The 12,809-nt window shown below is 42.2% G+C and overlaps 1 protein-coding gene across 14 annotated transcripts in view; it reads left to right on the top strand.

The window, feature by feature from the left end:
- Positions 1-12,809, top strand: part of LOC128872498 (uncharacterized) — a 384,301-nt gene that overhangs the window by 198,893 nt on the left and 172,599 nt on the right. The window lies entirely within an intron of this gene.

Below are 12,809 nucleotides of genomic sequence, written 5' to 3'. Positions count from 1 at the left end.
GCGCGGGTAATCGAAGCGGCACGCAATCAATTCGCGAACCAATCTTATCGTCTCGATCTTAAATCTTCTTTCAATTAAAACGCGCTTAAAAAATTGCGGCCATCCGAGATCGTCAATCCTCGGCAAATCCTGCGAGCCGGGCGAGGTAATACACGCGGAGCACGCGAGCAGTGCATTTACTATGCAAATGAGTAATTAGTAGAATTTCAAAGTAACCGAGTGGATCTCCTCTAATCGCAGAATAATCCGCGATTGATCGCCCCGCAGCAACGGGACGCGCTTGGGCGAGTCTAGGACGAATTTACAGAGTACGCTGTTCCTCGTTAAAAATATTACAATCCGAGAAACTACCTGAAGTAGTAAAAATTCCGAAATCTTTTCCCGTCTTCTTTAAATTTCCAACGCAGAGGGTATCGCGGGCATCTCGCGAGCGTAATGGCCGCGGAATCGTTAACGGAATATAGAATATATCTGCGGGGTCCATCATTCTTGTGCGTTCATTAGCATAATTCTCGTACGCTGTTTGGGTTAAGCGAGGCATACGGAACGCTTTTTCCGCGCAGCTTGGGGCACGTATAGATAAGCAGGCGTTGCGGGCTACCGAGCCGTCGCGAGAGAGAAGGAGACCTGGGGGGCAGAGGGAGAGAATTCATTAACAAGAAACTCGATGGTATATAGGCGTAATGGTGACGGTGGTTGTGCTGCAGGAGACGAAACACAAGGGGAGGCAACAAAACCGAGCAACGTTACCCTGGCGCGCGCTAGGGTGGCGGACAATCGAAACCGAAATCGATAACTCATCGTGCCGCGTCTGGCGGCATCCGATCGCCTTCTCTCTCTCTCTCTCTCTCTCCCTCGAACCTTGCCTGCTCCGTTCGCTCTTCCTTTCCGTTCTCCGTTTCAACCCCCGCGTGTCAATCACGCGACGTTACCGGCGATCCCCGAACGAGCGTCGTCGAACGACGTTTAATGACGTAGGGCTTTCTTGTTTCATCGGCAGGGATCGTTTCAGCGACGAGCACCGCTCGAAAACGGTTGCAAACAACGGGGAAAGTGAACCGTGAAGCCTCTATCCTACCTAAACGATCTGGGGAAAAAAGTGGGCGAGAATTGGGCGATGGGAAGCAACTGGTGCGAGGTCTCGTCAGACAGATGTATTATGCAAACGAGAACTGCAAAACGGGCTTTTTTTATGATGTCTCATAGGTAGGAAAATAGGTTAAAGTGTAGATGTCGAAGGATAATTTGATCGTGTTTAGTAGGTGGGATTGAGGCTTATGGTTCCTACGTGAACAGTCTGTCGAATGATAGTTTTTCGATCGCGTCGAATGCACTTAAGGGTGCTCAGGAGCCAGAGCCAAACTCCGAGTTGGATTCCGCGACAGTTGCGGAAAAAGTAGGAAACTCATACTGCTTCAACGTTCATAATGCTAAAGAGGGCGATACAACAATTGCAACAATTGCACTTTGGCGGATGCGACTCCAAGGCCTGATTTTGCAATTTCGGCCTTAAAACTTTATAAACAATAAAATGAAGATAGCAAACGTACTTTTATTGTTTATAAAGTTTCAAGACCGAAATGGTAAAATCAGGCCTTGGAGTCGTATCCGCCAAAGTGTAAAGAATATATTACAACCAGAATTATTAGAAAATATTGCTTCTTTCCTTCAATGTCTTCGAAAAAAATCATGCTAGCCTAATCGCCCTGTCCTCGTCTCTCCTGCAATTGTTGTATCGCCCTCTCTGTCCTTGTCCCGGAGTTTCCGACTTTTTCCGCAACTGTCGCTGAAATCAACTCGGAGTTTGGCTCTGGCTCCTGCACACCCTTAAGTGGAAGAGCAGTTTTATGGTTCGAGATGCACGTGATTATCAAGTGATCATTCCTCTGAGCGTGTCCTTTCGGTAGAAGTAGGGATTAAATATCGTCGTACATAGAACTGTATAGTAATAGGTTTCCTAATCGCGACATTCAGGTGGGAGAATGACTTAAAACTTCTGTCGACTAATTTTTTCAATCGTATCCTTTAAGTGGAAAGGGCTTAATGATTTGTTGCGTAGACAACATTATCCAGGTGCAAGAGTGGCTTAATTCCATTTAAACTATCTCAGCACTTCAGTTCTCGGAGTAGAATCAATCCTTGACCTCTTCATACTGGAGTATACATACGTACGTCCTTAGTGTACAAATTTTAACTAAAAAAGATTAAAACTCACAAATATATACTCACAATCAAACCCTCCAATGATCTAACGTCATCAAAAGGTTCCTAGATGCCTTGCATTTCCAAAAACCCTACCATCTGTTTATTTCAAGAAAAATGTTTCACTTCTGAAGAGGTCAAAGATTTCCTCGAAATCCACGAGAAATCATCGGTCACGTTTATTCAAGGATCGATTAAGCTTCTCTCTGGGAAGATCCCCTTGCGCTGTTCCCACCCCCGCGAGAGTCTCGACTCACGCAACAGAAACAAGACGTCACAGCCAGCTCCAGTGGGTTTGTCGAGAAGATGGAGCGACCCAGGGCGTCTCGGAACGCGTTCAACGCTCTGTAAACGAGCGGATTTCGTGATCCTTCGGCTTGTAAACACCGCACTTTAGGCGGCAAGCAAATCGGGAAATATTATATCGCCGTTTTCCAGGAAGAAACCGAAACGACTGGGACGTTTCACTGAATTCTCGTGTAGGGGGGAACGTGCCATTAAAGCTACATTAATGTGACGTTTCGAGGACAACGAGATGGGCTTTTCGCGTTCTTTGTTCTTTCTCTCTCCCCTGTACTCTGTTCTCTCGTCTCACTCTCGTCGGCGGTACGCTGACGACGCCTTCTAATGTCGATCCTTTGCATGGCAATCGTTAAAGAATTTTACGGCGCCGTAAAGTACCTGATACTCGCCGACTGACCTTCTCTGAATGGAATACTCATTCGTTCACCCTTCTCGCGATAAGGCGGCGAGGTGCGCGCTTCGAGTCGTTCATAATGCTCATCTGGTCGATTCTAGAAGAGGCTCGAGTAGAGAGCGAGAGAGTGCCGAGCTGACTGGACAGTTTTCAGCCTCGAGTCGTCGGGCTTCGCGGCGTCATTGAGAGGATTACACTTGACTGCGCGTGTAAAATTTGTCTTCGAATCGAAGCCGGGGCTCTTGGCGCACGGGGAATACTTAACACGTTCGCTGCGGGGTTGGAAATGGTTCTTTTTTCTTGGGAAGACAAATGATAAGGGCGATCCGAATTACGTGATACTTCTTATTAAAAAGTTTTCAAAGACTTACTTTTAAAGGGGCGCTAGAGCGAGTAGACTCGGATTAAAAATGAAAGGAGACGAGATTTCGCGTAAATATTCGTCGTGAAATCGATCGTGCGATTCCGCTTGTTATCCCCGTCGCTGTAAACCGATCCTCCTCTTCGTGGAGGATTTTCCTATTAATTCGGCCGTGTTCCAAACGCGAGTTCCCTCGCGCCACGAAAATTTTCACGTGCCAGCACGTCGCGTCACGCCTCGTCACTGACGGTCGGGGGTATCACTCTTTTATTTTTATCGTCTGACGTTAATGAGAATTGGCAGAGCGATAGCAGGAAGGACGCAAGCGCAGGAGAGCGTTAGGTAACTAACGAGACTGGTCACAATGCACAAAGGGTATTATTTCCCCGATAGGTTTGAATGGATCCACCGAATCCCATTCAGGCCTACCTTTCCCTTCGTCGCGTGACCATCCTCTCGTTTCCACGTTCCTCCCCTGCTCTCCCTCTCTTCGTGTTTCCCTCGTTTTCGATCTACTACTTTCCCTTTGTTTATATCTCTATTTATCTGCTTACCTGCCTATTTGGCTCGCTCACGGCTTCTCCCGTTTTCCGTCTCGCCTTCCACTTCACGATGCCTCGGCCTTTCTTCCCTTTGATCTCTTCATTTACCGAAGGCACCGAACAAACCTGTTATCGTCCCGTATGAGCGCCAAGACAAAGGACCTGTAATTGCGTCGAATCTTCTCTGCAGACTTGGATAAAGTGGGAAATAAATTAAACGAATATAATAGATGTCCGTGGGGGTAAAGGTACGGTGTAGATTGAAATTTAATTTTTTAATCGGGGAATGTTAGGATTCAGAGTTAGGTTTGGAGCTAACAGGTCTCAGAATGTACTTAATTTTGCTAGTAGATGGTTACGTTTATTTTCCAAATTATTATATCTAAATTATAAATTTATTGAAATCATTCTTGAAATTCGAAATCAATAAGAATTCTTACCAAGTATCCACTGGCAAAATTCAGAAGATAACCCACTGCCATAAGTCTAGACTCACGGAATTAAATTCTGAAGTAGTGTCTGGAAAGAAAAAACGAAATGTCTGTTTAATTTCCGCATTCGCCGAGAAAACGTTTGCGCAACCCGTGGGCGGAAAAGCGATTAAAGTAACCGATGGCGGAAGCCACGGAAACGAGTAAAGGGAAAATCCCAGTCGCGCGTGCAGACACGAAGAAAAGGCGACGGAGGATGCGAGGACGTTCCCTTCGGTCTCGAATCCTTTCAACGCGCTTTTTCCTGCTCGCGTTTTAACGAAGTCCTGACGCCTGCCGACAGAGAAAAAGTAACTTCTTCAGGACCGCGGTCTTGTTATCCGCGCAGTTTACGTAATTACTAGCAGCCTCTGGAGAGCGTCTCCGTATTAAATCCCCGGGGAGGAAGGGTGACTGTTTATCTATTCTGAAAGAGAAGTTGGCGCGAACGAGAATCGGGGAAAGACGTTTGACGAGCTCGCGACAAAGGCGTTGAAATTGTAAAGTCTCTTTCATGCAAATCGGAAGGTGGTTCTTTTAAGCACCGTGCGAAACGTCGATTCCACGTCGCGTTGAACTTGCTATGTATTCGTGGTAGTAGCCGTTGGGATAATTGCCGTGGAAATTGTTGTAAAAATCTCGTAATTATCAAGGTGCAGATTTTAGTGGTATTTAGTGGTATTCTAAAATAAGTTTGCCATACTAAATTGCAACTAAGTACATTCCTTCATTTTTTTGGGTCCCCTAGTGAAAACTTTGTACGTTACACATGTACTGTACCGAAATGAGAAGATGGCTAGTGGGTCTAATTGGTAGCAGTACAATTTCCTAGATTACACTATAGAATTCCACAGTATAGTACGTATGGATTATGACATAAAACTCCATAGTGTAATCAAGGAGATTGTACTGTAACCAATTAGACCTGCTAGGCAACTTCTCACCTCTGCATGGTACAGTGAATCGTTTCAAGAAATCGCTGCAGTTAATCGATTCGTGGCTGCGGTCGGTGCAGTTTTACCAGCGGCCCTATATCATCGCCGCTCGCCGATATCATTAAAAATTTCGGCAGGGAAAAAGAGGGCTGGGCCATAATCTGTGCAGCGAGCGCAGCTGGCTTTTGGCGTGCCAACAACGCGACACCAGGTGCCCGTGTGTCGCCAGCAAACAACCCGTTTAAATTGCCCGAATGAAATACTGCGCAGGGGCTCGCTTCGCGAAAATAGCAAAAGAACGATCGAAAGGGTGGAAAAGGTGTCGATCGACGGACGATTGCCTATTTATTTCACTATAGAGAGAGTAGACGGTTAGGATGATCGATGGAGAAACAGGAAAACAAAAAGGTTAAAAATAATTGGATGAGATGAGGGAGCATCGTAGCGGTTTTCAAGAATTTGTACTTCTGATTCAAGGTTTAGAGTCATATCTTTATTTTTCATTCTTTGATGAGACATTGAAATTTATTTTTTGATGAGTTTTGAAGGTTTCATGTTTTTCACATTTTTGTGAGAGTATTAGCAAATGATTGACGAGGTCTTCCTGGTGAAAATGAATCCAAACATGACCATATTCAAATTATTTCTAACTGTGAGTGCAAATTCTGAATTTCACTAATTTCTATGCTTTTCATATCTTCTTGAGAATATTACCAATGGCTATTAAGCAAGGTCTTTCGTAACACATAGAAATCGATCATGTATTCCCTACACGTGCAACAGTACATACTCGAATTGCACCTATTATGCAATTTAACCATGTAATTAATTTCGCATACATAAATCAGTTCCTATAATTCCGAATACAAAAAGTTAATATCCTGGCGCAAAATATAAAAAGTCTCATTAAGTATTCACTCTCCAACATTTTCATCCAGAATACTGAAAGGAATCGATTCACGTGAAACGAAAATACTTGATTGCGTTATAAAAGCAATTTCCATCGAGTGCACACGCACTTTTGCGTCTGCGCAAAAGGATGAGCGATTAAACGAAAGTAAATTACGTTAAGCCGTGCGATGCTTTCTATCAACTTTTTCTGTCTTTCGTCAGCAAAAAGTCGTAGAATAGCCCGGTTCCTAGAATCGTCTCATACGGGCTAAGAAGTTCAATTAATTATTTTTAGACGAGACATCCGACGTCGTTAAAATTTCATTAAATTGTTATTGCTGTTGCACGTATAGCTGGAAATACGATTGAGCAATTGCGCGTCCCGCGATGTTCGGATTAATGGGCTCCTATTAAAGTGAAATTGAAGTTGATCAAAGATCCATTAAACGCAATTTATAGGCTTGATCAGTTTCCATCCGTCTCTTGTCGCAAGATCGTGAAGTTTCTTCCACTCGCGATTAATATGAAATATTTCCCATCGTTAGTGAAAAGTCAATTCTCGGTCGAGAAATATTGGCGAATGAAAATACACGCGAGCGTCGTTCGAGTCTGATTTCTCTTAACGACTTGGCAATAAAGCAATTAACGGACGACCTTTAAACCGACGTAAATTAACAGGGAATGATTGCGCTAAATGAATAGCAAAATTATGCAATCTTTTATGACGTCTAATCTCTCTATTCGCACGAGGGAATTATTGCGACAAGAGAGCTTAGGTAGAAGCGTAATTTTAGAGATTTCGAAAAGATAGAAGTTAAATTACGCGTAGAGTTACACAATTTCAGGGATTTTAAATTAAATTACAATTTACAAAATGACCTTTCTGAAGGATCTTTAAGCTTTCGAAAGTAGAAATTTAATGCAAAGCGTTCCTCGATACTCGCGAGAAACAAACTCGACGAATTTTAAGCACAACAGGAGCGGATCACGCCATATATAATCCCCGAGGCGCAAAATGGGGGTTGAACGGGGGTTTCTTCGTTCCAAAACTCGTGGATGATGTTATAGAGGCCAGAGGGGTGCGATAGCGACGAACCCTCGCTCTGTTCGTAGCAGGATGCGTAAATAATGACGGTCATACGAGCCACGAACATTCTTGCATCGGATTATGATTTATAACTGGCGGGGGAGAATTCCGCGAGGTAAACACGGATATTTTGCAACGCCCAAAAGAAACGCCGCGCAAATAAAGCACGTATCGCTCACGGTGATATCTCGATGGTAATATGATACCATATACGTTTTCATAAATCTTTAGGAGAAATTTGAAGAGGAAATACGGTACATTATTTTTGAAGGGTTTTGGAAATAGCTAATATTTTGAGTCGAGCTTCCAGGATGTCGAAAAGGTCGTTGATCAACTCCTGATTGAGGGGTGAGACTATTGGAGTAGTTTATAGAAATTCGAATACTTGGGCTGTTTTTTTTTATTTAATAACACTCTGCTCGAAATTTTTTATAATTCACAAGAAACTATACGCATTTGGCAATGAGAACAATTAATATTTGATTCCTTCATTTGATGTATTTTGTACACTCCAAACCAGACGATGGACTTAACGTGGCAGTCTATAAACGATGTCTGACCAAAGACCGACGCGTACTACTGAAAATCAATTTCTATGCTGTAGTAATTATCTAGCGAAGTTTTGCCATGCTTCTATCACTATAGTGTTGTAGCTGACAAAAATATCAATACAATCACGCACTATACTTTAACCATCAGTTAACCTTGAATGAAAGAATCGCAATAATCGAAGAAGTATAGAAAGATCTAAAATTTGAAAGCATACATATACACATAAATGTACAACATACACAATAAAAGTTACGTAAAATTGAAATGCATTTGTAAATAGTTAAGTAATAGTTCAATTCTTCATCTTCAAAATTGAGTTTGTTATTTTATCTATTGTATTATTTTGTTTCACTGAATGAACATACATTAACAAGAGTAAACTCATTCATCTTCAGATCAAAATAATTCGATAACCTCTTACTTTAAATACACAAATAAGTAAAATATTGCTGAATAGCAATTACCCAGTTGGAAAACTGAATGCACCGAAACATATATAAATTAACAAAAAGATAAGAAGTGGCCAGGTCTCGAATTAGAGTGCTGCAGGGGAAGATGCAACTTTAATTGACTCGTAGTATCAATTCCGGTCTAAAGAATAGTCTTAGAGAGTGCAGCGCACCTTTCCGGAAAGTAACAGCAATTAATGCTGCTTTACGAGGCGAACTTAGAGAGGAGGGGATGGGATCAACTTTAGAACGGCCAGGCGGATGAGAGGATTTCGCTAAGTACTTCCAACGAAATGGGACGTTTATCCTTTTTACTCCCAAATCCGGGACCATCATGCAACCTCTATTCTTTCACTTAACCTCGCCCCATGGCACGAGACCGATTTCACCACGTGCTCCCGTGTCTTGTCCTTCCTTTCAGGCTTCGTGTCCCTTTACGACCACTCGCTAATCTGTTTTCGATGATGCCCGAGAAAACAGGGCACGGAGAACAACAAAGGGCCGACCAGATTTAGGCTCGAACGGTGTTAGGGCCAACAGCGTTACGATTACGCGGAGATGGGCAAAATTCGATTTGAATAATGCATGGCGAAGAGCATTACATGTATAGTGATTTATCCGTGACGTTTATTAGAATAGTCGGATCAATTTTTCTTTGGGGTGTTTTATATTCTATTAGAAAAATTCAAATTTTTAGTCGAGTGATGAAAGTTAATAATATCTGAACACAGCAGAAAAGAGAAATTACAGGGACAGTAAAAATGGGTTACACGAAGTGTACCGATGTGAATTTGGAAAATAATAAAATACGTGCGATGATAATTGTGCAGTTTATAAAATAATTGTACATATGATATTTAATAATCATTAATACACTGTATTATCCACATTAATATGTTTGTCGACATATAAAGATATATATTAGTAATTATAAATCAGTAAAATAATTCCTCTTTTCAATTACATCTTTTATTATTTCCATTCAGAAACGTACTATTCTTGGACCACCTGCTCGATTCCTGTCGCATGTTACAAAAAAGTTCATCAAGAATTAATTCGTCCCCCTTCCTAAAAGGTTTAACGTGTAATAATAAACATCCGAGAAAGACGATTCGGCGGCGTCCAATATCAATTTGCGTACAAATTACAACGAGAATAGGAGATACAAGACAAAGTATGCTAAGTGGTACGATTTTGGCAACTCTCTCTCCCCGTTAGCGTTATATTTCTCCGATCTTAACGAGTCCCGCGGAGTTGTGAATTTGCAAATTTACAGCGTCGGAGTTAATTTCGAACCGGCAAGGGAAACGTTGTTTGCACCGCGGATGGCGATTCAGCAAACGGCCGACTCATTCCTGTGACCTAATGACGTAATAATTCTCATCAGGCCGTCACCGCAGGCCAATTCGAGTACCGCGGAATAAGGCAATTAATTGCGCACCGCGATGCACGTCCCTGCAATTAATTAGCCATTTAATTTAGATCCTATCGGCGGAAGAGGTCACCGCATTCTTTATCCCCGGGCGAAACGAAGGGAATCTCCCGAGGGAGAGAGCGAGAGCGACCGAAAGGAAGCCAAAGAGGATTTACTCTTTTTAGTCGCGTCCGTAGCTTCGATCCTCTATCTCCCTTTTCACGGTACCATTATTGGTACTAAAAATCGAATAAAATCCCGTGGAACATGGTGCCGCGATACAGAAACGAGACGATAGCGGTTGCAAATTGCGGCATATGTTCGGAACGAGTCGAAGAATGTTACAGGCTCGTTAAAAAATATATCTTACAACGGGAGTGGAGGCTGTTCTATGGAGGAATTAAGTCGAATGCGACGAGTCATTTTCGTTGTCGATAGGAGATGCCTTTTAGGACTTTGAAGAATTTTTAAACGGATAATGTGGAAAGGGGATCGTTTATAGGTACAATTGAAATATAATTTTCGTATAGCGTAGACATGTCTTTACAGTCCGCAATCAGTTTTTTGAGTGTACAAACATTTTTCATTTTATTCTAGAGTATTTAGAAATGGACATTATAAATATATAGTCAGTCCTATAAATATTCGTACCCTCTGTGTTTATCGAAGAAGTTTGTATAAATTAAATAACAGATTTGATGTTTCCAAATCAATTTTTCATTACAAATACTTACACAAAATTTATACACGTACATATTTATTATAGAAAATTTATTTGATAACATCAAACCTATCGTATAATTTAACAAAATTTCTTCACCAGACATAGACAGTACCAATATTTATGGAATTGACATGCTTCCAAATTTAAATTTTATACACTATACACCATGTTAAAAATTCTTTAAAATTGGTCTCCTTTAAAAAGGGTAGCCGAGTGGTCACCCTCCCTTAAATGCTCCTTAACCACACACAAACCCTTCAAATATTCAAATGGACCATCGAGTCTGAAAAGGTCAGTGTGAACGCAGCTTAACCCGCGAGCACGGCAGCGCCTACCGCCAGCAAATTATTTCCTTCACCTGCGCTCCTCTTCCCTGTCGCGTCTTTCGTTCCGTCCGCGACCTTTCCGCTCTCTTCCTCTTCCATGGCGAGGGCCACTCAAGGATAAAGTAAAAGGAGGAGAATTTTCTCTCAGCCTCCATCCCGTGCCTCCGCCATTGGCGTGTTCGTTGCCCTCTTGCTCGCGCTGGTCGCCGAGCAGAACGTTAATTACCGCTCGGGCCGCCGCCTTACTGTTGCACTCTCCGAAACTCGCTGTTTACGGCGCCATCGCGGCTACTCATTTTTAAGCGACAAGTTTAATTATGCCCGCAGGCCAGACCGTTTATTCCGGGCTGGTTCCTTCTCGCTTCTCGGGGTGGTTCCGCTTCGAGCACCGTCGCCGACCGTCTTTTCTTTCCGCGGCCACGTTACCGACACGCGCGAGCTCGACAGTAGTGATGGCGCTAATCAAATGACAGCTGCAGAAGTCGTTAGTGATAGTAGAAACACTAGACCAATTCGGTAAAATATTGACTCTTGAGAGATGGGATTCTGTTTACACGTTGCACCTTCAATCGTAAGACTAGCACTTTTTAAATGATTTAAGGTGAAATTATGTAGTATAAATCAACAGTTACTTCCCTGATTTATATCATATCAATTACTGGTTCTCTTCAGTCTTGGAGGTATTTTATAATATCCAGTTGTCATAGTGTGCAATCTACAATGTCTCCATGATACTCGAAACATTTGAAATTACTTGGTACCACAAGAAATGTCACCAACCTTACTGATATCAATTACTAGTTGTTCTAAAATTTTCCATTATCATAACATACAGAATAAAAGTCCAAAAGCCTCTGCCAAGTCGATCCAATATAACAGTCCAATAAGAAGCAAGGTAAACGTGTCTTCTTAAGGACACCAGCCACGAGGGTGTCCAACCGTTCCCTGAGCGCTTTTACCTTAATTGATACGTATCAATACGATGCTCTTACGTCTCGATAACTATCGAATCCCCTCGTAATCATTCCGTACAATGGATTGATACAACAGAATTAATTTACGACGTCGCATAGTGGGGCAGAATCGCGAAAACGTGGCCAAAAGTCCAAAAATGAAGTTTATGTTTGAGGTGTATAAAGTATTACGTTGGTTTGACTGATGTTGAAGGCACCAATATCTAAAGTTATAAAAGTAACTTGTTAATGTTACAAATGAGTACTTTGTAATTAAAATACCAGCGCAGGTATAAAGACCGGACTTTTATAACTTTAGATATTGGTGCCTTCAACATCAGTCAGATCAACCTAGTACTTTATACACCTCAAACAGAAACTTCGTTTTTAGAGTTTTGGCCACGTTTTCGAGATTCTGCCCCCGTCGATGCGATAGATAGTGTCTGAACACGTCTCGATCCCATCACTAACTACGGGTATACGCCGATCGTCACGCGATCGCGGTATGCGCGTCGAAATGATCCTTTATTGATCTTCTATACCGTTTTCCTGCTGGCGCCAACAGCCTCGCCAGGCTGCTTATTACCCGTCGCGTTGCTGGTTTAAGTACCGAGACTTCTCTTCTACGGACTTTTTTTTTTATCAAGAGGAGTGTCGTGGCTCAATTACCAGGTTAGAGGAAGCGACGGGAAGCTTCGTGAACCTCGACAAGCTCGTTGTTTTGATTGGATCGATGGAGTCGTTCGTGAGGTGGATCACGGGACGAATAATTGCAGGATAGAAGGATGAGAATGAGAAACGTTTAGAAATGAACAGAAATGGTTTCATGTGACAAGACATTTAATCAGTCATTTGCCATGCTGGATGGAAAATGTATAAAAGTTAATCATTCTGCTTAAGAGTTAGAGCGTTTTAGGAAGAAGCATTTTATTATCACACGCTGCTTGATATTAACCCTTTGAGTGTCAGAGGAAATTTTCATACATATTCGAGAAGTGCCAGACCATTTTAAGCAAAAATGCATGATTGTAAATACAAATGTATATTTCGGTTGATTTTTTAATGAGTTGTAGCACTTATAGTTTCGAGCAGATATATATCGCTCTTGGTCCTTTTTGTAAGTGTATAGCACTTACAGGGTTAAATTAATCTCCACCTTGAAGTTTCTCAGTCGCTCATTTTCCAAGACAAAACTCCAAGTATCTT

This window comes from Hylaeus volcanicus, chromosome 2 (genome assembly GCF_026283585.1).
Source record: "Hylaeus volcanicus isolate JK05 chromosome 2, UHH_iyHylVolc1.0_haploid, whole genome shotgun sequence".
NCBI classification, from domain to species: Eukaryota; Metazoa; Arthropoda; class Insecta; order Hymenoptera; family Colletidae; genus Hylaeus; species Hylaeus volcanicus.
The sequence above is the reverse complement of the archived record's forward strand: the minus strand, read 5'-3'. Positions and strand labels throughout refer to the sequence as shown.